The sequence below is a fragment of the Triticum aestivum genome, chromosome 2A (assembly GCF_018294505.1).
Source record: "Triticum aestivum cultivar Chinese Spring chromosome 2A, IWGSC CS RefSeq v2.1, whole genome shotgun sequence".
NCBI classification, from domain to species: Eukaryota; Viridiplantae; Streptophyta; class Magnoliopsida; order Poales; family Poaceae; genus Triticum; species Triticum aestivum.
The window spans coordinates 294204342-294230640 of NC_057797.1; positions in this window are offsets into that span (position 1 = coordinate 294204342).

Consider the following 26299-nt stretch of genomic DNA (forward strand, 5'->3'; position numbering starts at 1 on the left):
CTTGATGGATGTAGCAAAAAAGTTCGCCGGCAGTAGCAACAACCAATTACGGTTGCAGCAAAAATCGTCGTCGCCGCCGTCGTGAAGTTGCAACATGTAGCACAACACGTCGCCGGTAGTAGCAAAAAACGATTACGGTTGCAGCAAATCACCGTCGCTGCCGACCCAAGTCGCAACTAATTCGTAAAATGGTTGTGGCAAAAAAATTCGGCGGTGGTAGCTCCGCCATAGCCGGTTGTAGCATCCATAGTCTTGGTTCCAGCAAAAGTCGTCGGTGCTAGCTCCGCCATAGCTGTCGTTGTACCTTCTCCACCATAGTCGTTTTTAGCACTGGTCTTTGTTTCCATGACGCCGATGGAAACATACAGCTTCCCAGAGCGTCACCATGTCCCCCCGCAATCCTGCTTTCAAAAAAACACTAGCGTCGGAGTTGCAGTGGGATGCGCCATGGTCGAGACCTCGCCGCCGATGGTGCAGAAGCAAGGGAGAAGAAGGGGTTGTGGTGCGGCAGAAGAAATGACGCATGTGGGGAGATGAAGGTTGTGTGGACCCCCAGTCAGGTGGCGCTTGTGGCCAGGACGAGTTGCCGCATGGGCCCGCGAGCAGCGGTGGGTGCCAAGGAGTCCGACGGAACGGTTCGGCCGGCACGCCGTTTGTAAACATTTCCCTTTTCTTTTTGCGGGGTCACAAACTGCTAAGTTATGAATTTATGATACAATAAGGGGAGCAAAAAACGAAGGAATACTTCTTCGAGAGCCCTCGCAAGGGTCACGTGGGTGGTGTGAGAGCGCGCTATCCACCACCGCATGTCGCGCTATGTGCGCTCCTCCTGATTTTTTTTTATTTTTTCGCACGCGTTTTCAGCTTCTAAGATGGTTTTTTTTGTCGGCTTTATGGTTTTTTACCCGTCTTTCTTAGCTATTGGACACAATGTTTTTTCTAAATTGCGCGAAAAAAATGCATTTTTTCTTCCGCGAGAGGAATGGTCGTGCCTCTCGGAAACGAAAAAAACACATTTTTTACTTCCGCGAATCGTGCCTCTGGGAAACTGGAAAAACCCGTTCTTTTTTTACTTTCGCGAGAGGCAGGACCATGCCTCCTAGAAACGAACAAAAAAATGTGTTTTTTTCTCCCGGGAGAGGCACGGCTGTGCATCTTGGGAAGAAAAGAAAAACATGTTTTCTTTTTTTTCCTTCCGCGAGAGGTACGGATTTACTTCTCCTGGAGGTACGGATTTGCTTCGGGCTCGGAAACAAAAAAAACTGTTTGCTTTCCTGCCGCGAGAGGTACGGGTTTACTTCTTGTGGAGGCATGGATTTGCTTTCACGAGAGGCACAGTCATGACTCTTTGGGAAAGAAAAAAAAGTGCTCTTGGTTTGGTTTTTCGTCCGGTTTTTCATGAAAAAATCTTCAAAACCTATCAATATAGGATCTAGTTTTGAAGATCTCGACGCGAGAAATCCAACGATGAAAACAGTTCGAGGTTTGGACGCATAGTTTAAGAGATAAAACAATTTGAATAAACGAAACTAGAAAAAGGAAAACTCGCAGGTTGCCATAAAGTGGCACACATGCAGTGCGTCATTTGTGCAACTTGGGGGGGGGGGGGGGGGGTAGAAGTGACCTTTGAAAAATAGTGCTTGTTAATTAGTGATTTCACACAATAAGACGCTGCTAAGTTATGGATACAATAATAACAACTCTCTGACAGGGACTAAGTGCTTGCTAAAGGTAGGGGCATCTCCAGAACCTCCAATTTAGGTCAAAGACAGTCTTGCAGAAGTGCGTTAAGCCAGCGTTCTCCTAGTAATGGTTGTACTTCTTAACCCTCTTCAGGGGCTGCTAATGTGCCACATCAGGTTGCCTTTCTTGCCCAAGGTGATTCCTTTGCCCTTCCTGTCAGTAGCGACCTCCTTGCCCTTCCTATTAGCGGCAACCTCCTTGCTCTTCCCATCGGCGGCGACCTCCTTGCCAGCCTTGTTGTTTCCTCCCATGACAAGCTTGTCAATCTGCATTGAACATACACATATGAACTAGTGCTCAAATAAAAAACATAATACACGTATGATCAGGATTGTTCTGGACGACTGCGATGAACAGGAGGAGCACCAGACTCCGATGAAACGATTCGAGAATTTGTTCAAACCCTTGAAATTCCGACCTCATATGCGTGAAAATACTTGAAATTCCTATCACATGTGTGAAAACCCTTGAATCAATTTGAGGGTTTGTTCAAACCCTTGAAATTCCTACCTCGTGTGTGTGATTACCCTTGAATCCCTAACCAGAATCTATTCAATTGGTCCCAAATCGAAGCCTAGCCTTGAATAGGATAGGTAAAACCTACAGTCCATGCTAAATCGAACGCGACCTCTTGAAAATAGATGCTACAGAGGGAACGGAGGGCATAATGCCATTGAAGCGGAGCGGGGTGCTCGCTGATACGTCTCCAACGTATCTATAATATTTTATTGTTCCATGCTTGTAACACCCCGTATGTAACTTGCCATATTTGTATTCCAACTCTTGCCATTTCTGGCACTAAGTTATGATATTTTCCTCGTTGTCGGGTTTTTGTCTCCATGCGCTTTTGTCTTTGTCATGCATCTCATATCATGTCATCATGTGCATTGCATTTGCATACGTGTTTGTCTCATGCATCCGAGCATTTTCCCCGTTGTCCGTTTTGCATTCCGGTGCTCCTATGTCCTCCGGTGTCCCTTTCTACCTCTTTTCGTGTGTGGGTATTAAACGTTCTCGGATTTGACCGACACTTGCCAAGCGGCCTTGGTTTACTACCGGTAGACCGCCTGTCAAGTTTCGTGCCATTTGGACTTCGTTTGATACTCCAACGGTTAACCGAGGAACCGAAAAGGCCTCGTGTGTGTTGCAGCCCAACACCCCTCCAAAGTGGCCCAAAACCCACCTAAACCTCCTCCATCATCTAGGTCATTCGATCACGATCGCGTGGCCGAAAACCATACTCAATTTGAAGCCTCCCAGCTCCCTCTACCTATAAAAGGTCTCTCCCCCGAAAATTCCGGATCCCTTCCAATCCTAGACCTAGCCCCGCTCCTCTCCGCGTGGCCGGACATGTCCGTCCACGCCGGACGCCACTGCCACCGCCAATCACGCGCTGCCATGTGGCGCACCGCCGCCCTCTCCGCTGCCGGCCTGGGCGAGCCCGAACCAGCCCCCCCGAAGCCCGTCACCGCCCCCGCGCTTCCTCGTCTCTTCTCCGCCGCCGCGCCGCCGCATCCTCAGCCGCGCCGCCCAACTACCTTCCCCGCCGGCGCCGCGCCACCTCGTCGTCGGTGGCCGCCGCCCCGACCCGCCGCCACATCGCCTCGCCGCGCCACCGCAGGAGCTCGCCAGCGCCGTCCCGCGACCCTCCTCTCCAGCGTTCCCCCTGCTCCGGCGACCTCGGGCCCCTCTTCCTCGACTCCGGAGGAACTCCGGTGAGCGCCTCGTCATCCCTGCCGATCCGGATCTGGATCTGAAAAAAACCCTAGCGGTTGACTTTTTGTCCAACTCCCAGTATTTTTATGCATATTTCGTCGCATCATAACTCTGCATCCGTGGCTACATTTTGGACGTGTAGTATATCAAATTGTTCGTCTCGACGAGTACTTCATCTCATTCCATTGCACCATGTTCATTTGAGCTCATCTTGATGCCCTAAATGCTGTTGCAAGAGTGCTAGTTGATGTTAGTTTCAGATTCTTATCAGTAATTGGAATTTTGTCATTTTGCCATGATTGATGTGTGCCTCCTATGAACTTGAGCCCTACATGAGTTTTGAAGTATGCCATGCCATCTTTACAGAGGTGTATGCCATGTATTTTTGTGATCTCTGTGGTGACTAGCACCAGCATGCAAAGTAGCTCTCATAATGTTGCTGATTTCAGGGACTTAGAAATCTTCCAAGTCTTTGCCTTGTTAATATTTTTATGCCATGTATTCTTGTTGCTACAGAGTGATCCATGCCTATTTTGAGCATGATCAGTAAGGATGTTGTGTAGATATTGTTGTGCTCTATCCATCCATGTCTTTGTTTGCAATTTTGAAGCACCCTATCTTGACTCAATCGAGCTCTACTTTTGCTATAAAATGTTCCTGGCAGAATGTTTACGTGTTAAGCATTTTTGTCGAGCTTGTTGTAGTTGATCCATGCATGCTATGAGGTTGCTCTTGCCATGTTTAGCTTCTATGCCATGTCTACTTGCTGGGTGTATGCTTAGTTAGTCATGCAATGCCTTGTGGTGAGTGCATCGAGCTCGTAAACATGCCAATTAATATCTGTTTTGCCATGTTCCAGTTTTCTACTAAGTCTGAATCTGTTAACGATAATTGCTATGTTCACATGGTTGCCATTATATTTTCTGATCCCTTTTGGCTTATTGTCAGTAAGGGAATTTTGTTGTATGCCTTGAGTAGCTTCATGCCATGCCTTGCTTTTCCATGATATGTTACTGTAGCATGTTGTTACCTTGCTCTAAACATTGCTTCCTGATGTTAAATTCTTGACTTGTTATTTTCACTAAGTCTGTAACCTGATATCTTTTGCACTTTTGCCATGCTTTTTTGAACCTTCTATTGTGTGAATTAGCCGTAGCTCAGTGTTCATCTTTTGTCAAGCAACTTGAGTGGATCACTGCCATGTATTTTGTTGCTATGTTAGAGTGCAGTAGCTTATTGTTCTTGATGCATTTAGGTGGCCTCGTGCTGTTGGGAGCAAGCGTGAGGAATTCCGCAACCTGAAGCAAGGCAGCTTGTCTGTTTACCAGTATAACATCATGTTACAGAAGCTCGCTCGTTTCGCTAAGCAAGACATCCCTGACGAGAAGAGCATGATTTATCGGTTCAGAGGTGGCCTCAGAGAAGATCTTCAACTAGCTCTTATGCTTTTGAGCCGCAGAAGTACGATGAGTTTTACAACATGACACTGAAACAAGAGACTGCTCAGCTCAAGTGTGATGCTTCCAAGAAGCGAGTCAGATATGCAACTCCTTCTTCCTCAACTCAAGTGGAAACTAAGCAGCAAAAGTATTGGTTGCCTCCTCCTCTGTTCCGTCAGCCTTATCAGCAGAAGAGCAAATGTGGCAATGGATCTTCCCACCCACCCAACCCAGGCTTTTAGAACAAGACTTCGTCTCATGCTCCAAGATCAAGTGCTCCGTATCACCGTCCGCTTTCAGAGGTCACGTGTAACAAGTGTCAGCAAAAGGGTCACTATGCCAACAAATGCTTCAATCAGAGGCGTCTTCCTCCTCCTCCTCCTCCTGTGAGATCTGCTAGCACCGCAGTGGTCAAGCATAATCCCAAGTTTGCAAAGGTCAACATGATGAACACAGCTCAGGCAGAGGACTCATCAGATGTGATTGTGGGTAACCTTCCTGTTAACGATATTCCTGCAAAAGTTCCTTTTGACACTGGTGCATCGCATTGTTTCATCTCGAGACCATTTGCATCTAAGCATGAGTTGGCTTTCCAAGATTTGCATAGACCATTAGCAGTTGTCTCACCGGGTAAATGCTTGCACGCAAGCTATGTGGTTCCGAAAGTTTCTATCACGTTGGGTGACTATAAGTTTCTTTCTTCTCCAATGGTCCTTGGTAACTTGGATATTGATCTTATTCTCGGAATGGATTGGCTTTCTAAGCACAAGGCTCAGCTTGATTGTGCTGCCAAGCAGATTCAATTGACACATTCATCTGAGGATGTAATCGTCTTTGCCGCTCGGGATGATACCATTCGACTGTTTTCCCTCAATGAGAAGGGCAAGCCGGATGCCATCTCTTAGATTCCAGTCATTTGTGAATATCAAGACCTCTTTCCAGAAGATATTCCAGGAATGCCTCCGCACTGGCCAGTTGAATTCGTCATCGATCTTGAGCCTGGAACGGAACCTGTTTGCAAACGTCCTTACAAGCTTGGACCTGAAGAGTTGAAGGAGCTGAAGAAGCAACTCGATATTCAAGAGCATATGGGTCTCATCCGACCAAGTTCTTCTCCATGGGGTTGTGGTGTTCTTTTCATCAAGAAGAAGGATGGAACGGACCGACTTTGTGTCGACAACCGTCCATTGAACAAGAAGACCATAAAGAACAAGTACCCACTTTCCAACATCAACGAGCTTTTCGAACAACTCAAAGGTGCTCAAGTATTCTCCAAGCTTGACCTCCGTATGGGCTATCATCGGATTCACATTCGTGAAGAAGATATCCCCAAGACAGCTTTCAGAACAAGCTATGGTTCATATCAATACACTGTCATGTCTTTCGGTCTTGTCAATTCTCCTCCAACATTCTCTCACATGATGAACTTCATATTCAACACCTACACAAATGACTTCGTCTTAGTCTACCTCAATGACATTCTGGTCTTTTCCAAGAACAAGGAGGATCATGCCAAGCACTTGAGATTGGTGCTGGATAAACTCAGAGAACATCAGTTCTATGCGAAGTTTTCAAAGTGCGAGTTTTGGCTCGATGAGGTTCTCTACCTTGGGCATATCATCTCCGCCAAGGGCATAGATGTAAATCCTGAGAAGGTGTCTGCAATTCTGAATTGGGAACCGCCTCAGAACGAGAAGCAACTCCGCAGCTTCCTTGGTCTCGCAAGCTATTGTCGAAGGTTCGTTGAGAACTTCTCAAAGATCGCGAAGCCTCTTTCCAACCTCCTCCAGAAACATGTGAAGTATGTCTGGTCTCCTGAATGTGACATTGCTTTCCACACCCTCAAAGAGAAGTTAGTCACTGCTCCAGTTTTGACTCCTCCTGATGAATCCAAACCGTTTGAGGTTTTCTGTGATGCTTCCCTTGAAGGTCTCGGTGCAGTGTTGATGCAAGAGAAGAAAGTTGTTGCCTATACCTCTCGCCAGTTGAAGCCCAACGAAAATAACTACCCCACTCATGACCTCGAGTTGGCGGCAGTTGTCCATGCTCTTTTAACATGGAGACATCTCTTGTTGGGAAGGAAAGTGGACATCTTCACTGATCACAAGAGTCTCAAGTACATCTTCACTCAGCCAAACCTCAACCTCAGGCAGACTCGTTGGGTTGAAATGATTCAAGAGTATAATTCGAGTATTGAATATACTCCAGGCAAGGTCAATGTAATTGATGACGCATTGAGCAGGAAGGCTTACTGTAACAGTTTGATTATCAAGCCTCACCAACCAGAGCTTTGTGAAGCTTTCCGCAAATTTAATCTCCAAATTTTTCCTCAAGGATTCCTGGCCAACCTCTAAGTCTCTCCTACTTTGGAAGATCAGATTCGCGAAGCTCAACTTCTTGATGCTATGGTGAAGAAGGTGAAGATTGGGATTGCCAAGAGTCAACCCAAGTACAAGTGCTATCGCCTTGATGACCAGGATACTCTATTCTTCGAGGATCGCATTGTTGTTCCTAAAGGTGACCTTCGTAAAGTCATTATGAACGAGGCTCACAATTCACTCCTCTCTATTCACCCTGGAAGTACAAAGATGTACCAAGACCTCAAGCAGTCGTATTGGTGGACTCAAATGAAGCGCGAGATTGCTTAGTTCGTAAATGAATGTGATGTCTGCAGAAGAGTGAAAGCAGAACACCAACGACCAGCTGGTCTCCTCCAACCTCTTTCCATTCCAGAATGGAAGTTTGACCATATTGAGATGGACTTCGTGACTGGATTTCCAAAGTCCAAGCGTGGAAATGATGTTATCTTCGTTGTCATCGACAAGCTCACTAAAATGGCTCATTTTCTTCCTATCAAAGAATCTATCACAGCAGCTCAGTTGGCAGAGTTATATACCTCCAGGATTGTCTCCTTGCATGGCATTCCGCAGTTAATATCTTCAGATCGTGGAAGCATCTTTACCTCTAACTTCTGGGATTCTTTTCAGAAGGACATGGGCACCAACATTCGCTTCAGCACAGCTTTTCATCCTCAAACCAATGGCCAAGTCGAGAGGGTCAATCCAATTCTTGAAGATATGCTCAGGGAATGTGTCATTTCTCTCGGTATGAAGTGGGAAGATTGCCTTCCATATGCCGAGTTCTCCTACAACAACAGCTTCCAAGCGAGTTCGGGCAAGGCCCCATTCGAGATTCTCTATGGCAGGAAGTGTCGTGCTCCTCTTAACTGGTCAGAGACTGGTGAACGCCAACTCCTTGGCAATGACTTTATCACAGAGGCTGAAGAAATGTGCAAAGTCATTCGTGAAAATCTCAACGCCGCGCAATCGCGCCAGAAGAGTTACTATGATAGCAAGCACTGTGACTTGGCTTTCGAGATCGGAGACCATGTCTACCTCCGCGTCTCTCCAATTAAAGGTACTCGTCACTTCAGTATCAAAGGGAAGCTTGCCCCTAGATACGTGGGTCCTTTCAAGATCATTGGCAAAAGAGGCGATCTCGCCTATCAACTTGAGCTTCCATCCAACTTTGCAAACGTGCACGACATGTTTCACGTGTCTCAGCTTCGCAAGTGTTTCAAGACTCCTGAACGCACCGTCAACTTCGAAGAGATTGATCTCCAGGAAGACCTGTCTTATCATGAGCACCCCGTTGCTATTCTTGAAGAAACTGAGTGAAAGACTCGCAACAAGTCTATCAAATTCCCGAAAGTCAAGTGGTCACATCATTCCGACCATGAAGCCACCTGGGAACGCGAGGACCACCTCCATTCCGAATACCCGGAGTTTTTCAAGTCCTAGATCTCGGGACGAGATCCTTTCGTAGTGGTGGAGTGTTGTAACACCCCGTATGTAACTTGCCATATTTGTATTCCAACTCTTTCCATTTCCGGCACTAAGTTATGATATTTTCCTTGTTGTCGGGTTCTTGTCTCCGTGTGCTTTTGTCTTTGTCATGCATCTCATATCATGTCATCATGTGCATCGCATTTGCATACGTGTTCGTCTCATGCATCCGAGCATTTTCCCCGTTGTCCGTTTTGCATTTCGGCGCTCCTATGTCCTCCGGTGTCCCTTTCTACCTCTTTTCGTGTGCGGGTATTAAACATTCTCGGATTGTACCGAGACTTGCCAAGCGGCCTTGGGTTACTACCGGTAGACCGCCTGTCAAGTTTCGTGCCATTTGGACTTCGTTTGATACTCCAACGGTTAACCGAGGAACCGAAAAGGCCTCGTGTGTGTTGCAGCCCAACACCCCTCCAAAGTGGCCCAAAACCCACCTAAACCTCCTCCATCATCTAGGTCGTTCGATCAAGATCGCGTGGCCGAAAACCGTGCTCAATTTGGAGCCTCCCAGCTCCCTCTACCTATAGAAAGGCCTCTCCCCCGAAAATTCTGGATCCCTTCCAACCCTAGAACTAGCCCCACTCCTCTCCGCGTGGCCAGACACGTCCGTCCGTGCCGGACACCACTGCCACCGCCAATCATGCGCTGCCACGTGGCGTGCCGCCGCCCTCTCCTCCGCCGGCCCGGGCGAGCCCGAACCGCCCCCCGAAGCCCGTCACCGCCCCCGCGCCTCCTCGTCGCTTCTCCGCCGCTGCACCGCCCGGCTCCCTTTCTCACTGTCGCCTCGCCACCTCGTCACCGGTGGCCGCCGCCCCGACCCGCCGCCACATCGCCTCGCTGCACCGCCGCAGGAGCTCGCCGGCACCGTCCCGCGACCCTCCTCTCCGGCGTCCCCCCTGCTCCGGCGACCTCGGGCCCCTCTTCCTCGACTCCGAAGGAACTCCAGTGAGTGCCTCGTCATCCGTGCCGATCCGGATCTAGATCTGAAGAAAACCCTAGTGGTTGACTTTTTGTCCAACTCCCAGTATTTTTATGCATATTTCATCGCATCATAACTCTGCATCCATGGCTCCGTTTTGGACGTGTAGCATATCAAAATGTTCATCTCGACAAGTACTTCATTTCATTCCATTGCACCATGTTCATTTGGGCTCATCTTGATGCCCTAAATGCTGTTTCAAGAGTGCTAGTTGATGTTAGTTTCAGATTCTTATCAGTAATTGGACTTTGTCATTGTTGCCATGATTGATGTGTGCCTCCTATGAACTTGAGCCCTACATGAGTTTTGAAGTATGCCATGCCATCTTTACAGAGGTCTATGCCATGTATTTTTGTGATCTCTGTGGTGACTAGCACAAGCATGCAAAGTAGCTCTCATAATGTTGCTGATTTCAGGGACTTAGAAATCTTCCAAGTCTTTGCCCTGTTAATATTTTTATGCCATGTATTCTTGTTGCTACAGAGTGATCCATGCCTCTTTTGAGCATGATCAGTAAGGATGTTTTGTAGATATTGTTTTGCTCTATCCATCCATGTCTTTGTTTGCAATTTTGGAGCACCCTAGCTTGACTCAATCGAGCTCTACTTTTGCTATAAAATGTTCCTGGCAGAATGTTTACGTGTTAAGCATTTTTGCCGAGCTTGTTGTACTTGATCCATGCATGCTATGAGGTTGCTCTTGCCATGTTTAGCTTCTATGCCATGTCTACTTGCTGGGTGTATGCTTAGTTTGTCATGCAATGCCTTGTGGTGAGTGCATCGAGCTCGTAAACATGCCTACTTAATATCTGTTTTGCCATGTTCCAGTTTTCTACTAAGTCTGAATCTGTTAACGATAATTGCTATGTTCACATGGTTGCCATTGTATTTTCGGATCCCTTTTGGCTTATGGTCAGTAAGGGACTTTTTTTGTATGCTTTGAGTAGCTTCATCCAATGTCTTGCTTTGCCATGATATGTTCCTATAGCATGTTGTTACCTTGCTCTAAACATTGCTTCCTGATGTTAAATTCCTGACTTGTTATTTTCACTAAGTCTGTAACCTGATATCTTTTGCACTTTTGCCATGCTTTTTTGAACCTTCTATTGTGTGAATTAGCCGTAGCTCAGTGTTCATCTTTTGTCAAGCAACTTGAGTGGATCCCTTCCATGTATTTTTTTGCTATGTTAGACTGCAGTAGCTTGTTGTTCTTGATGCATTTAGGTGGCCTCGTGCTGTCAATCGCAGATCGGTGCCATTATTGTTTTGCTTGCCATTTGCAAACCGTGCATCCGATTCGGTGATCTTTATATCGATTTCGACCGAAATCAACTCCTTTTTCCAGTGGCACTCTTGGTTTTCCATGTTGAGGCTAGGCTCAATCTTTCCTTTCCGAAACATGCATGTGCATCACATATCACATCCCGCATATCATGCCATGTTTTACATCATGTTGTTTGTCATTGCACGTGGTTGATTGTGTCTCCCTTTGCTTGTGTTCTTGCTTGGGTAGAGCTGGGAGACGAGTCCGTGATCGAGGAGCCCGTTGAGTACGCTTACGAGGATCAAGCTAATGTGAACTCGGAGAATTTTGCAGGCAAGATGACCATACCCTCGAAATCACTTCTATCTTTGTTTGCTAGATGCTCGCTCTTTTGCTATGCCTATGCTACGATACCTACCACTTTCTTATCATGCCTCCCATATTGCCATGTCAACCTCTAACCCACCTTGTCCTAGCAACCGTTGTTTGGCTATGTTACCGCTTTGCTCAGCCCCTCTTATAGCGTTGCTAGTTGCAGGTGAAGATTGGAGTTTGTTCCTTGTTGGAACATGATTATTGTTGGGATATCATTATTATATCTTATCTATTTTAATGCATCTATATACTTGGTAAAGGGTGGAAGGCTCGGCCTTATGCCTGGTGTTTTATTCCAGTTTTGCTGCCCTAGTTTCCGTCATACCGGTGTTATGTTCCTTGATTTTGTGTTCCTTACACGGTTGGGTTATAATGGGAACCCCTTGACAGTTCACCTTGAATAAAACTCCTCCAGCAATGCCCAACATTGGTTTCACCATTTGCCACCTAGCCTCTTTTTCCCTTGGGTTCCGCGAACTCAAGGGTCATCTTTATTTTAAACCCCCGGGCCAGTGCTCCTCTGAGTGTTGGTCCAACTTGTCAGCCGCCGGTGGCCACCAAGGGCAACTCTGGGCTGGCCTACCAGAAGTTTGGACAATCCAGTGTGCCCTGAGAACGAGATATGTGCAGCTCCTATTGGGATTTGTCGGCACATTCGGGTGGCTTTGCTGGTTTAGTTTTACCATTGTCGAAATGTCTTGTAATCGGGATTCCAAGTCTGATCGGGTTGTCCTGGGAGAAGGAATATCCTTCGTTGACCGTGAGAGCTTGTGATGGGCTAAGTTGGGACACCCCTGCAGGGATTTGAACTTCCGAAAGCCGTGCTCGCGGTTATGGGCAGATGGGAATTTGTTAATGTCTGGTTGTAGAAAACCTTAAACTTAACTTAATTAAAATGAATCAACAGAGTGTGTGGCCGTGATGGTCTCTTTTCGGCGGAGTCCGGGAAGAGAACACGGTCTCGTGTTATTCTTGAACGTAGGTTGATCTAGGAACACTTCTTGATCATAGTTTACCAACCGTGCCTTTGCCTTCTCTTCTCGCTCTCTTTTGCGTATGTTAGCCACCATATTTGCTAGTGCTTGCTGCAGCTCCACATCATACCTTTTACCCCTACCTATAAGCTTAAATAGTCTTGATCGCGAGGGTGTGAGATTGCTGAGTCCCCGTGACTCACAGATTACTTCCAAAACTAGATGCAGGGACCGATGATACTGCTCCAGGAGATTCGACTGAGCTCAAGTGGGAGTTCGATGAGGACTCAGGACGATACTACGTTTCTTTTCCAAACGATCAGTAGTGGAGCCCAGTTGGGGCGATCGGGGACTTTGTTGCATTTGGTGTTGTTCTTTATTTTGGTTCCATAGTCGGACCTTGATTGTATCTGGATGAATGTAATGATATTTATGCTATTGTGTGACATGGCGAGTGTAAGACAACTATGTACCTCTTTTCCTTATTCATTACATGGGTTGTGTGAAGATTACCCCACTTGCGACATTGCTTACAATGCGGTTATGCCTCTAAGTCGTGCTTCGACACGTGGGAGATATAGCCGCATCGTGGGCGTTACAATGCTATTATATTATCATTCTTGGATGCCTTATAATCATTTTATAGCAACTTTATATCATTTTTTGGGACTAACCTATTGACATAGTACTCAGTGCCAGTTGTTGTTTTTTGCTTGTTTTTTACTTCGCAGAATATCCCTATCAAACGGAGTCCAAACGTAGTGAAACTTTTTGGAGATTTTTTTGGACCAGAAGACAACCTGGGAGCCAAGGAAGCATCTGGGGGAGGCCCGTGGGGCCCACAAGACACCTGGGCACGCTAGAGGCCCCTAGCGCACCCTGATGGGTTGTGGGGCCCATGGGGGTCTCCTGCACCGCCTCTTAGCTCTATAAATACGCAAATATTCCAGAAACCCTAAGGGAGCCGACGAAACACAATTCCAGCCACCGCAAGTTCCAGAACCACAAGATCCAACCTAGAGCCCTATTCCGGCATCTTGCCTGAGGGGAACACGATCACAGAGGGGTTCATCATCCTCATTGGTGCTCCTTCGATGATGCGTGAGTAGTTCACCATAGATCTACGGTTCCGTAGGTAGTAGCTAGATGGCTTCTTCTCTGTTTTTGATTCTCAACACAATGGTCTGTTGGAGATCTATTTGACGTAATGACTTTTTGCGGTGTGTTTGTTGGGATCCGATGAAGTTCGAGTTTATGACCAGATTTATATCCATAAATATTACTTGAGTGTTCTTTGATCTCTTATATGCATGATTATTTATAGCCTCGTATCTCTTCTCTGAATCTTTGGTTTAGTTAGGCCAACTAGATTGATTTTTCTTGCAATGGAAGAGGTGCTTTGTGATGGGTTCGATCTTGCGGTGTCCTCACCCAGTGACAGAAGGGGTAGCGAGGCACGCATGTATCATTACTATTAAGGATAAAAGGATGGGGTCTATTCCTACATGAATAGATCTTGTTTACATAATGCCATCATTGTTATTGCATTACTCCACTTCACCATGAACTTAATAACTAGATGCATGCTGGATAGCGGTTGATGTTTCGAGTAATAGTATGCAGGCAGGAGTCGGTCTACTAATCTTGGACATGATGCCTATATTCATGATCATTGCCTTGGATATCATCATAATTTTTTGGTCTTCTATCAATTTCCTAACAATAATTTGTTTACCCATCGTATGCTATTTTCTCGAGAGAAGCCACTAGTGAAATCTACGGCCCCGGGTCTATCTTTTATCATATTTGCTTTCAAATCTATCTTTTGTCGTATTTGTTTCCTGATCTATTATTCCAAAAATCCAAAAATACCTTGCTGCAATTTTTCTTTACTTATTTTATTTCGTGTTTTATTCAGATCTATTTATCCAATCTCATACAAATTAATCTATTTTTTTACCGAGGAGGGATTGACAACCCCTCTTACGTGTCTGGTTGCAAGTATTTGTTTTTTGTGTGCAGGTACTGTTTACATAGCGTCGCTTGGTTCTTCTACTGGATTGATACCTAAGTTTCAAAACTAAGGGAAATACTTACCGTAGCTGTGTTGCATCATCCCTTCCTCTTTGGGGAAATACCGACGCAATCTCTAGCCATGTCAAAGGAATATCTGGCGCCGTTGCGAGAGAGACATCATCAACATCTATCAGGTTCCTAATCACAAATCTCATCTCCTTGAAATTTTCATTATTTTCCATTTGCCTCTCATTTTCATCTCCCCCACTTCACAAAAATTTGCCTTTTTATTCGCCTTCTTTTTTGTTTGCCTTTTTCTCGTCAGATCTATCTTTTTTGCTTGCAATCTTGCTTGCCTACTTTGTCATTATGGCTAGTTCTTCCTCTATTGTGTGTAACCCCAAGAACGAGGTTCTTAATTTTAAACAAAGGGGAGGGGAGAATGTAGAAGATTCTTGGTATAGGATTTGTGATGGTCATAATGGATCTGTTCGTAATCAATCTACCATTATTCTTCTTTGCAGTTTTTATGTGGGCATTACCACTTGGTGATTTGTCCTTGATACGATTACCAGTGGGAATATCTTGATGTGTCCATCTTTGGATGCTTTTAATGCTATGGGAGATCTACTGGGTGCACCACCTATCATTATTAGTGAAACAATCTTAACTCTTGAGCATGTTATGCAAAGATTAGATGCTACTAAAAAGAAGATGGTCACCAAAGAACAAACTAAAATTTTGGATAAAAGGATGCATAATCTTTAGTAACTTAAGGGAGAAGGAAAACTCAGCCTTTTCTTCTGCTAAAACTATTGAAAAAACTCCCGTAAAAATTTGCAAGTCTACTCAAGTGACTAAGAACAAGGGTGCCACCTCTAATAACAACAAAGAAGGTCTTAAAATGATTAGTATTCATCCCAATTTTGTTGGAGTGGTGAAAGGCCCTACTTGCAACAATGAATTTTTCAATCTTATTCCTAGGACTATTGTTATTGGAAACATGCATGCTGAATACTTGAAGAATTCTAGTTGTGTGATTGAGGAGTTGAAAACTAAAGATGACAATATTTGAATCTTTGCATTATGCCTAGCTAGAGGCATACAACGATAGCACTTGTTGGGAGGCAACCCAATGAATAAAATTTATTTTTGCTTTTTTCTTTCTGTTATGAGTGTTTGCATAATTATGCGCTGTTATGATTGATTTTTATGTTCTAATTAGTGTTTGTGCCAAGTAAAGCCCTTGGGGTCATGTTGGGTGATAGTTGATTTGATCCTGTTGAAAAACATAAACTTTTGTGTCCTGTAACATAATTGTTTAAAATTCATAGAAGCGACAAAAAAATCTGCATTTTTTCCACGAGATTTATATACAAATTTCCAACGTTGTCCTAATTTTTTAGAACTTTGGGAGTTACAGAAGTATGGCTAGAGTTCAGATTACTATAGGTTGTTCTGTTTTTGACAGATTCTATTTTCATTGCATTGTGTTCTTATTTAGATGAATCTATGGATTGTATTTGATGAGGACATGAATACCATTGTTACACCCACAACCCCTCCTGCTATACATAATGGACCAATTACTAGAGCTCGCGCACACTAATTAAATTACCAGGATCTTTCGTTTTTTGGTAATGATTCTAATGTTCATGAGAATATGATGGTATCTAAATTGGATACATTTGTCTTGCTTACAAATGAAGGGCCTAGCTTGGACAAAAAGGCTGAACATTAGAGCAAGATCAAGCATGGGGATGATGGCATGCGCAAGGGTAATAAGAACCAATACAAAAATAGACACATCCGTGACATTTTGGGCCGAACAAATTTTTTCTATCATGCTTATGACACTTATGTGACGATAATTGTGACAAAACCCGATATCATCATAGATGTGGTGGGCTCCTACTTCTATGACAAAAAATCATGACAGAATATGGTCTTTTCTTCCTAGGCGGGCCGGAGACACAGCTGCTTGATATTCTTTGGGCCGTCCATGATGGAAAAAATCATGTTATAAGCGACAAGGAGGAAAATATCTGGGAGTTCCCGGTTACGGTGGGTGGTCGGGGCCGACCGATGCACAGAGGGATTGCGCATTTCTTTCATACACGTACGCACGTGTGTGTGAGGTGTTGGGCTCTAACTAAACCTGAGCGAGGCGTTTGCCTACTGAACCCGAGCGATTGCACTGAGTACACGTTACTGAACCCAAGCGATAGATCGACCTCTGGCTGTTAACTGAACCCGATCGAGGGATTCCTTCGCTACTGCTGCTAACTAAAGCCGATGGAGGCTGGATGAACATGGCCCCGTGTGGAGGGCTGGTTGAACAGTAGCCGGTGGAAGCTGGATGAACATGACCCCGTGGAGAGCTAGTTGAACAATAGCCGGTATAGGTTGGATGAACAGGAGCTCGTGAAGGCTGGAGGGAGATGCCGTGGATGAACAGTGGCAGGTGGAGGCTGGAGGAGGTCGACGGTGGATGGACAGTAGCCCATGGAGGCTGGAGCGAGGCAGTAGACGGTGGATGAACAGTAGTCCATGGAGTCCCATTTTGTGGTATGCCACACCCCTCCCGATGAACAGGACCCCCGGTTTGATCGTAGGAGCTCCAACACTAGTCCCTTTCCTCCATTTTGTGGTATGCCACACCCCTCCCGATCAACATGACCCCATTTCGACCGTAGGAGCTCGAACACAAGTCCGCTTCCTCCATTTTGCATTATGCCAGACCCCATTTTGGATGTTCCGTCCAAGCCGGTTGGCTCCCAATGAACACGACGCATTCCAACCTAGTCTGTTGCCTCCCAATGAACACGACGCTGTTTCTCTATTCCGACCCAGTCGGTTGGCTACCGATGAACAAGACGATGTCGATTACCCATTCGAGGCCCCACCCGTATGCACATACATACATGTACACAATATAGACGGGACTGCCTAAATAGCTACCGCTCCTTACTGGGCCACGGTTCATCGTGACAGAAAGACCGATGGACCAGTATGTACGTACACGTTTGCGACTAGAACGGCAACACTACGTACGCTTAGCCCGGGTGGGTCCCGGCTGTTAGGGAGGATAAGGAGGCACTTCCTTACGTGCGAAGATATTGATGGTGGGTCTGAGCTGACAGGGGGATGATTCTTTTTTATGCGTAATAAGGAGGCACTTCCTTGCGTGTGAAGATGTAGCTGGTGGGTCCATCTGTCAGCCTCACCACGTATAGTCCTCTTCCGATGGCTGTCATTCATTGACCATGCTGGCGATGGACAATGGTGAGGCAGGGAACGACGCAGAGCCTGGGAACATGTGGGAGGTAGGACGAGGGTTGACTGGTTTGGCTGCGGTGTGAGGCTGCCATCGCCACAAAATAACATGGAGTGTGGGTGAGTATAGGGATGGCCTGGCCAGCGGTGGGAGTAGTAGGGAGCGGTGAGGCCAACGCGGCAGCACAGCCGACCACGGGAGGCAGGAGCACGCGGTGGTTTGGACGGCTGGAGCAAGAAAATCAGAGGTTGAAGAAGCAGGACGACCGTTGGATGTTAACAATCCAACGGTCATTGGTGATAGAATCGTTTGTTGACTAAGTTGACAAAGCCCTGTGTATGCGTCAACTTAGTAGGGCCACAAGTCAGCCTCCAAATCTGGTGGGCCCCATCTATCATGGGGATCACTCGTTATTTTTCGCTTAATAAGGAGGCACTTCCTTCTGTGCGAAGATATAGTTGGTGGGTCCCAGCTGTCATTGGGAGGATTCATTCTTTTTGGCATAATAAGGAGGTGCTTTCTTGCGTGCGGCCATGGACCATGTGGATCCCAACTATCAGCCTCTCCATGTACATCCCTCTTCCGATGTCATCGTTTGTTGACAACATTGACCACGCCGTGCCAAGAACACCAGCGCCATGGACGACAATGACACCCAGGAAGGGAATGACCCGGAGGCGGCGAAGCCACATCAGTGGACGGATGTAGGTGAGTAGAGGGATGGCCTGGCCAGTGGTGGGAGTAGTAGGGGCGGTGAGGCCTTCGCGGCAGCATAGCTGGCCATGGGAGGTGGGAGCAGGTGGTCCCGCTAGCGCTGGATTTGGCGGCTGGAGCAATAAGATCAGAGACTGAAGAAGCACAACAGCCATTGGATTGACATTCAACGGTCACATCTACTAGAATCGCTTGTTGACGTATATAATAAGTAAAAAATCTTGCATACGCGTCAACTTAATAGGCCCACAAGTCAAACCATTCCCTATTTTTTTAATAATTTACAGCTCATTGCAACTTCTTATGCAATTTATTGCAGTCCGTTATTTTGTTCGCCGAGGCTAGGGTTTAAAATGTAAGAGAAATTTCGCATATTTCGATGGGGTCCAAACAATTTTTAATACCGAAATGTCGAGCCATATTTAAAGTAATTCAAAGATATATTTGAATTAGGTTACAACCCAGTGAAATTGGAATATGAAAATGTGAAAAAAATGTTAAATTTGAAAGTAATTGTGAATTTGCCATCTGTTTTTTATATTTACAGCCCATTTCTATTACTTTCAAGATTTGCAGCCATCTTGAAAGAGTTGCAACCCATCAGGGCGGAGAAAAATAAGTAGGTCTGGATTGGGTATACTTCAGAAAAAATAAACTGGCTCATTTTCATAAAAAAATAACTAGGTTGGTCATGTGGTGAATGTAAAACATAAGCGTGGGCTAGCCGGGGCCACAACCCAGTTGAAACCCTACTCTATCTCAATAATAACAAAAAAAATACTGCTCGAGCCGCTACGTCCCAGGTGTCAGCCGATCTTGTGTTGTTCTCTTGTCTATTGACTATATATACTGACAATGTCGTGGGTCCCAGATCTCAGCAAACCACTAGGAGGAAGCATTTTATTTTTCTATACACTTACAATGGGTATAAAAAAATGAGGAACTTCCTTGCGTATGGCCAGGGCCATAGTGGGCCCCTACTGTCATCCTCTCCACGCACAGTCCTCTCCCGATTCCTCTTGTTTGTTGGCCATGTTGACAACACAAGAGGCCGGCGCCGCAGCGAGGGCACCAAAGCGCGCGGAGGACGAGGCGAGGCCTCAGACGTCGGCGTTAACGGTTTAGGAGACGAAGGGGCGACGATGTGTGCGCTAAGGCGCAGCCAGCCATGGCAGGCCGATGAGGACATCAATACCATTGTTACACCCACAGCCCCTGCTGCTATACATACTGAACCAATTACTAGAGCTCACGCATGCCGATTAAATTACTAGGTACTTTCGTTTCTTTGTAACGATTCTAATGTTCATGAGAATATGATGCTGCCTAAATTGGATACATTTGTTTTGCTTACAAATGAAGGGCCTAGCTTGGACAACAAAGATGAACCTTGGAGCAAGTTCAAGCATGGAGATGATATGCCCAAGGGAACAAGAACGGAGTTACAAGTGATGATTCCGTGGCTTTGAAGCAACCATAATGAGTGCCTGTAGCCTTGGACGAAATTTACAAGATGCCACTTCATAAATTTCGTCCAGATGCTATTCTAGGTGTTGCATCACCTTAATTTTGGGCCAGGCCCATGTAATTTGGAAATGCTTGATCATAGGCTGTTTTTAGAGTCTGTATGTGCGGGGAAAGAAGAGTTAGGGTTGGTTTCGGACCCCTCCTCCAAGGACCACGAAATTCCCCCCTCTCTCCTCCATATATACAGCCCTTAGAGCATCGTTTAGACTTTGGGTTTTGTTTAGATTAAAGTTCTCCATAGCTGCAACTTTGTGTACTTCCTTTGTGTTCGACGACCAGACAAAGGCGTCACAAAACCCTACCTTGATCAATAAATATTTCCTCTTATATTCGCAATATCCAGATTGCAATATTAGTTTATTGCTTTTTCTTCGTTTGCCTACAGGAAACGTACCTTTGTGGTCAGGTTGATTGTGCTACGGCGTGGTCAATAACCTCTCGGAGTTGGTTTAGCGATTGCTAAGGCGCGACGTCCTCGCACATTCATAGTTGGATCGTCAAAGTCGATTTCCTCCAAAACGATAGCCACCATCTCATCGAAAGACGGGACACCTTTGCCTCTATCAAGTGGTATCAGATTTCCAGGTTGCTCGGTGAGATTTTACAGTTTTTCATAGTTTAGATCGAGTCTGTTCTTCATACCTACAGTCCACGAAAAAGCCACAAAAAATTAGGGTTAGTTCATCATATCCGAACCAATCTGAGCCTTTGCATAATCTTTTTAGGGTTTTTGCTTTGTTTAATTTGCGGTTGCATCGTCGTGTCTAGTTGCTGGTCTTAGTTCTAGTCTTTTAGAGTTTCGAGTTCTGGTCATAAGTTGTCACGCCGCCGCCGCACCGTCATCATGGACCCTGCCATCTACCACTAGCGCTTATCCGCCACCGATCAGTATCCATATACCACCACCAATCTGTATCCATATACCACCACCGATTCGTATCCATATACCACCACCGCTACCACCATCGCTGCCACATACAAACACCGCTGCCATATCCTACCACCATATATCCACCACCAACCCGAGTTCCTTTCATATTAGGTTTGTTTTTGAGATCCATCTAATTTCCGATTCGTGTTTCCTTGCCTGAATAGGTTTCGAAAAAGAGAGCCTCGAGACCCCCGGGCAGTTTTTAGGCCAAGATTTCGGCGACCGGAAATATTTTTTCCCTATCCTATTTTTAGGCTTTTCTGAGTCTTTTGAGCCACGTGCCATCATAGTGATTTTTTCTCACTTCTTCATTGTTGCTGCCCTGATTTACAAAAAAAATAGTCAAATTTTTTTTGTGTCCATCCTGTCAGTTTGACCTGCGAAGAGTTTTGAGACACTCGCCATTATAGTGATTTTCCACAAAAAAAGGAGTGCAAAAAAACAACAATTTTTTCCAGACTGTGCTTTTCCCTTGTTTACATGCAGCACGGTGATTTTGTTAGTGTTCTAAGCTCGCGTCTCTAGCACGGTCTAGCATAGGACAAGCACACTACCATCATTAAGCGCTTATTCAACTTTGCATCTCTGAATTGATTATTGCTGACCCTTTTTTCTACCATATTATAAGCCTTCCCAGCTCCACATACATGTACGTCGTGCGTTTGACTCTCCCTGGTAATCGCTCTATTGAAGTTTTGAGAGTTTTGACGACGACGGTTGCCGATCACCGCCTATTATTGGGTAAGAACTGGTAAGAATTTGAGATTTACTTGACGGATTTGTGAAGCCGCACCACCACCATTTTCTAGTAGTCTGTAGGATCATATTCTTGTGTGTTTCTATTGCTACTAACCATGGCAGGATCACAAGTCGATGAGACTGACTGGGAGAACATGACGAATAAGGAGTTTCATGATAAATTTCAGCAAATGATGACTGAACAGGTGCAAGATATGCTGAACAATTTTGAAGAGGCCATGGATAAGATAACTGGCTTTGAGAAGACGTTCGAAACAAAGCTCGATAACAAATTTCATGAACTACTTGCGCGTCTTCCACAACCACCACCGGCTGCACCTGCCGCACCTCTGCAACAACAACAACAACAACAACAACAACAACAACAACAACGACTACCTCCATGTCGCGAAACAACACTCCGCCGAGCGATCCGTGTCCCTCTTGAGCCTGGCCAAACTGTTGGTGCTGCTGTTGATACTTCTGTGGCTCCTGCTACTGATGCGGAGGATGATGATTATGCAGGAGATTACGAGGATGAGGTTGATCAAAATCAAAACTACGTGCAACCACCAGCACCACAACCACCAGGTCATCCACATGCAAATAACGACAATGGTAGGGCTCCCCCTCAGGTACGAGATCATGACCATCTCCCTAAACTGATATTGAATATTCCACCATTTGAGGGTAGATACGTTCCTGATATATATCTTACTTGGGAGTTAGAAATCGAACAACATTTTACATGTTTAGAATATCCCGAGGAGAGACGTGTTGCTGCTGCACTTTGTGCTTTCACTAGTTTTGCTTGTGTGAGGATAATGAAGCTATGCTTGCACGTTTTATGGGTGGATTAAATAGAGAGATTCAGACCATTTTAGAGTATAAGGAGTATAATAATATCACTCATTTATTCCATCTTGCTTGTAAAGTTGAACATCAAGTGCAGGATCGACATGCATTGGCACGAACTAACTATTCTACAAGTCGACCTTCCTCATGGACACCGCGTGCATCCTCTACTTCCACACATTCTACTGCATCAGCACCTCCATCAGCTGCCACCTCTAGTCGTGATACAAGAAAGCAGGCACAACCACCATTATCTACCAATAGCACACCTGTCGGGCATGTAGAGAGCTCTTCTTCTTCCATGGCATCAACAGGGCACACAAGTGATATTATTTGTCGTTGCTGTAAGGGAAGAGGTCATTATGCAAGAGAATGCAAATCTGAGCGTGTGATGATTGCTACTAAGGATGGTGGATATGAGTCCGCTAGTGACTACGATGAGGAGACTTTGGCTCTTATTACACGTGAAGAACACGGTGGAGATGATTCTGAAAATGAGACACAATACATGCCTCATGAAGACACTGACAGGTATGAGTGTTTAGTTGCTCAACGTGTTTTGAGTGTGCAGGTCACACAAGCAAAGCAAAATTAGAGGCATAATTTGTTCCACACAAAGGGAGTTGTGAAGGAATGTTCTGTTCGCGTCATCATAGATGGAGGGAGCTGCAACAACTTGGCTAGCATGGATATGGTGGAGAAGCTATCTCTTACCACAAGACCACATCCATATCCTTACTATATCCAACGGTTCAATAACAGCGGCAAGGTTAAGGTAACACGTATTCTTTGTGTGCATTTTAGTATCTCTACATATGCTGATTATGTTGATTGTGATGTGGTACCCATGCAAGCATGTTCCTTGTTACTTGGTAGACCATGGAAATTTGATAAAAATTCTGTACACCATGGTAGAAACAATCAGTATAATCTTGTTCATAAGGATTATTACTTTGCTTCCTATGACTCCTGATTCCAGTTTGAAAGATGATATTAATAGAGCTAATAACGCAAAACATGAGCACAACAAGAGTGAAAATCAGATTGTGGCAAAAGAATTTGAGCAACAAATGAAGCCTAATAATAAACCATCTAGCGTTGCTTCTGAAATTAAATTGAAAAGTGCATATTTACTTGCCACCAAATCTAATATTGATGATCTAGATTTCAGCAAATCTGTTTGCTATGCTTTTGTGTGCAAAGATGCATTATTTTCATTCGAGGACGTGCCTTCCTCTTTGCCTCTTGCTGTTACGAACATTTTGCAGGAGTTCGCTGACGTCTTTCCACAAGACGTGCCACCGGGATTACCACCTATTCAAGGGATTGAGCATCAGATTGACTTAATTCATGGTGTTTCGCTACCAAACCGTGCACCATACCGTACCAATCCAGAGGAGACAAAGGAGATTATGCGTGAAGTCTAGGAGCTGCTCGACAAAGGTTATATTCGGGAATCCCTTAGTCCTTGTGCTGTTCCTATTATTCTAGTGCCGAAAAAGGATGGCACATCGCGTATGTGTATTGATTGTAGAGGCATTAATAATATTACTATTCGTTATCGTCATCCTATTCCTAGGCTTGATGATATGCTTGATGAATTGAGTGGCTCTACAATATTCTCCAAACTTGATTTGCGTAGTGGATACCATCAAATTCGTATGAAATTGTGAGATGAATGGAAAACTACATTTAAAACTAAGTTTGGTTCATATGAGTGATTACTCATGCCTTTTGGGTTAACTAATGCACCTAGTACTTTCATGAGATTAATGAACGAAGTTTTATGTGCTTTCATTGGACGATTTGTGGTAGTATATTTTGATGATATACTGATTTATAGTAAATCTTTGGAGGAACATTTGGAACATTTACGTGCTGTTTTTATTGCTCTACGTGATGCATGTTTGTTTGGTAACGTTGGAAAGTGCACCTTTTGCACCGACCGAGTATCTTTTCTTGGCTATGTTGTTACTCCATAGGGAAATGAAGTTGATCGAGCCAAGATTGAAGCTACTGAGAGTTGGTCGCAGCCCAAAATGGTCACACAAGTGAGGAGTTTCCTTGGCCTTGTTGGTTTCTATAGGCATTTTGTGAGAGATTTCAGCACCATTGCTGCACCTCTCAATGAGCTTACAAAGAAGGATGTGCCTTTTGTTTGGGGTACCGCACAGGAAGAAGCCTTAACAGTATTGAAAGATAAGTTGACACATGCTCCTTTACTCCAACTTCCTGATTTTAATAAGACTTTTCAGCTTGAATGTGATGCTAGTGGAATTGGATTAGGAGGTGTGTTATTACAAGATGGCAAACTTGTTGCATACTTTTCTGAAAAATTGAGTGGGCCTAGTCTGAACTATTCTACTTATGATAAAGAATTATATGCTCTTGTTCGGACCTTAGAAACATGGCAACATTATTTATGGCCGAAGGAATTTGTTATACATTCTGATCATGAATCTTTGAAACACATTAAAAGTCAAGCAAAACTGAACTGTGGACAAGCTAAAGGGGTTGAATTCATTAAGACTTTCCCTTATGTCATTAAACACAAGAAGGGCAAAGAAAATGTTATTGTTGATGCATTGTCTCGTCATTATACTATGCTTTCAAAACATGACTTTAAAATATTTGGTTTGGAGACCATCAAAGATCAATATGTGCATGATGCCGAATTTAAAGATGTATTGCAGAATTGTAAGGAAGGGAGAACATGGAACAAGTTCGTCGTTAATGATGGATTTGTGTTTCGTGCTAACAAGCTATGCATTCCAGCTAGCTCCGTTCGTCTTTTGCTGTTGCAGGAGGCGCATGGAGAAGGATTAATGGGACACTTTGGCGTGAAGAAGACGGGGGATATACTTGTTGCACATTTCTTTTGGCCAAAGATGAGACGGGATGTTGAGCGTTTTGTTGCTCGCTGCACTACATGTCAAAAAGCTAAGTCACGACTCAATCCTCGTGGTTTATATATGCCTTTGCCTCTACCTAGTGTTCCTTGGGAGGATATATCTATGGAATTTGTTTTAGGTTTACCTCAAACAAAGAAGGGGAGGGATTGCATATTTGTTGTCGTGGATAGGTACTCGAAAATGGCACACTTTATACCATGCCATAAAAGCTATGATGCTATTAATGTTGCTGATTTGTTCTTTCATGAAATTATTCACTTGCGTGGTGTGCGAAATACTATTGTTTCAGATCGTGATATAAATTTCTGAGCCACTTTTGGAGATGTTTATGGGCTAAGTTGGGGACTAAATTGCTTTTTAGTACTACTTGTCACCTCCAAACTGATGGACAAACTGGAGTAGTCAATAGAACATTGTCTACTATGCTTAGGGCTGTTTTGAAGAACAATAAGAAAATGTGAGAAGAATGCTTGCCTCATATTGAATTTCATTATAATCGTTCATTGCATTCTACTACTAAGATGTGCCCTTTTGAAATTGTGTATGGTTTCCTACCTCGTGCACCTATTGATTTGTTGCCTCTTCCATCTTCGGAGAAGGTTAATTTTGATGCTAAATAACGTGCTAAATAAATTTACAAAATGCATGAGTTAACTAAGGAAAACATCAAGCATATGAATGCTAAATATATACTTGCTGGAGATAAGGGTAGAAAACATGTTGTGTTTGCACCTGGAGATCTTGTTTGGTTACATTTGCATAAGGATAGATTTCCTAATTTTCGCAAATCAAAGCTAATGCCACGTGTTGACAGTCCTTTTAAGGTGTTAGAAAAAATAAATGATGATGCATATAAACTTGAGCTGCCTGCAGATTTTGGGGATAGTCCCACTTTTAACATTGCATATTTGAAGCCTTATTTGGGTGTGGAAGATGAGCTTTAGTCGAGGATGACTTCATTTCAAGAAGGGGAGGATGATGAGGACATGAATACC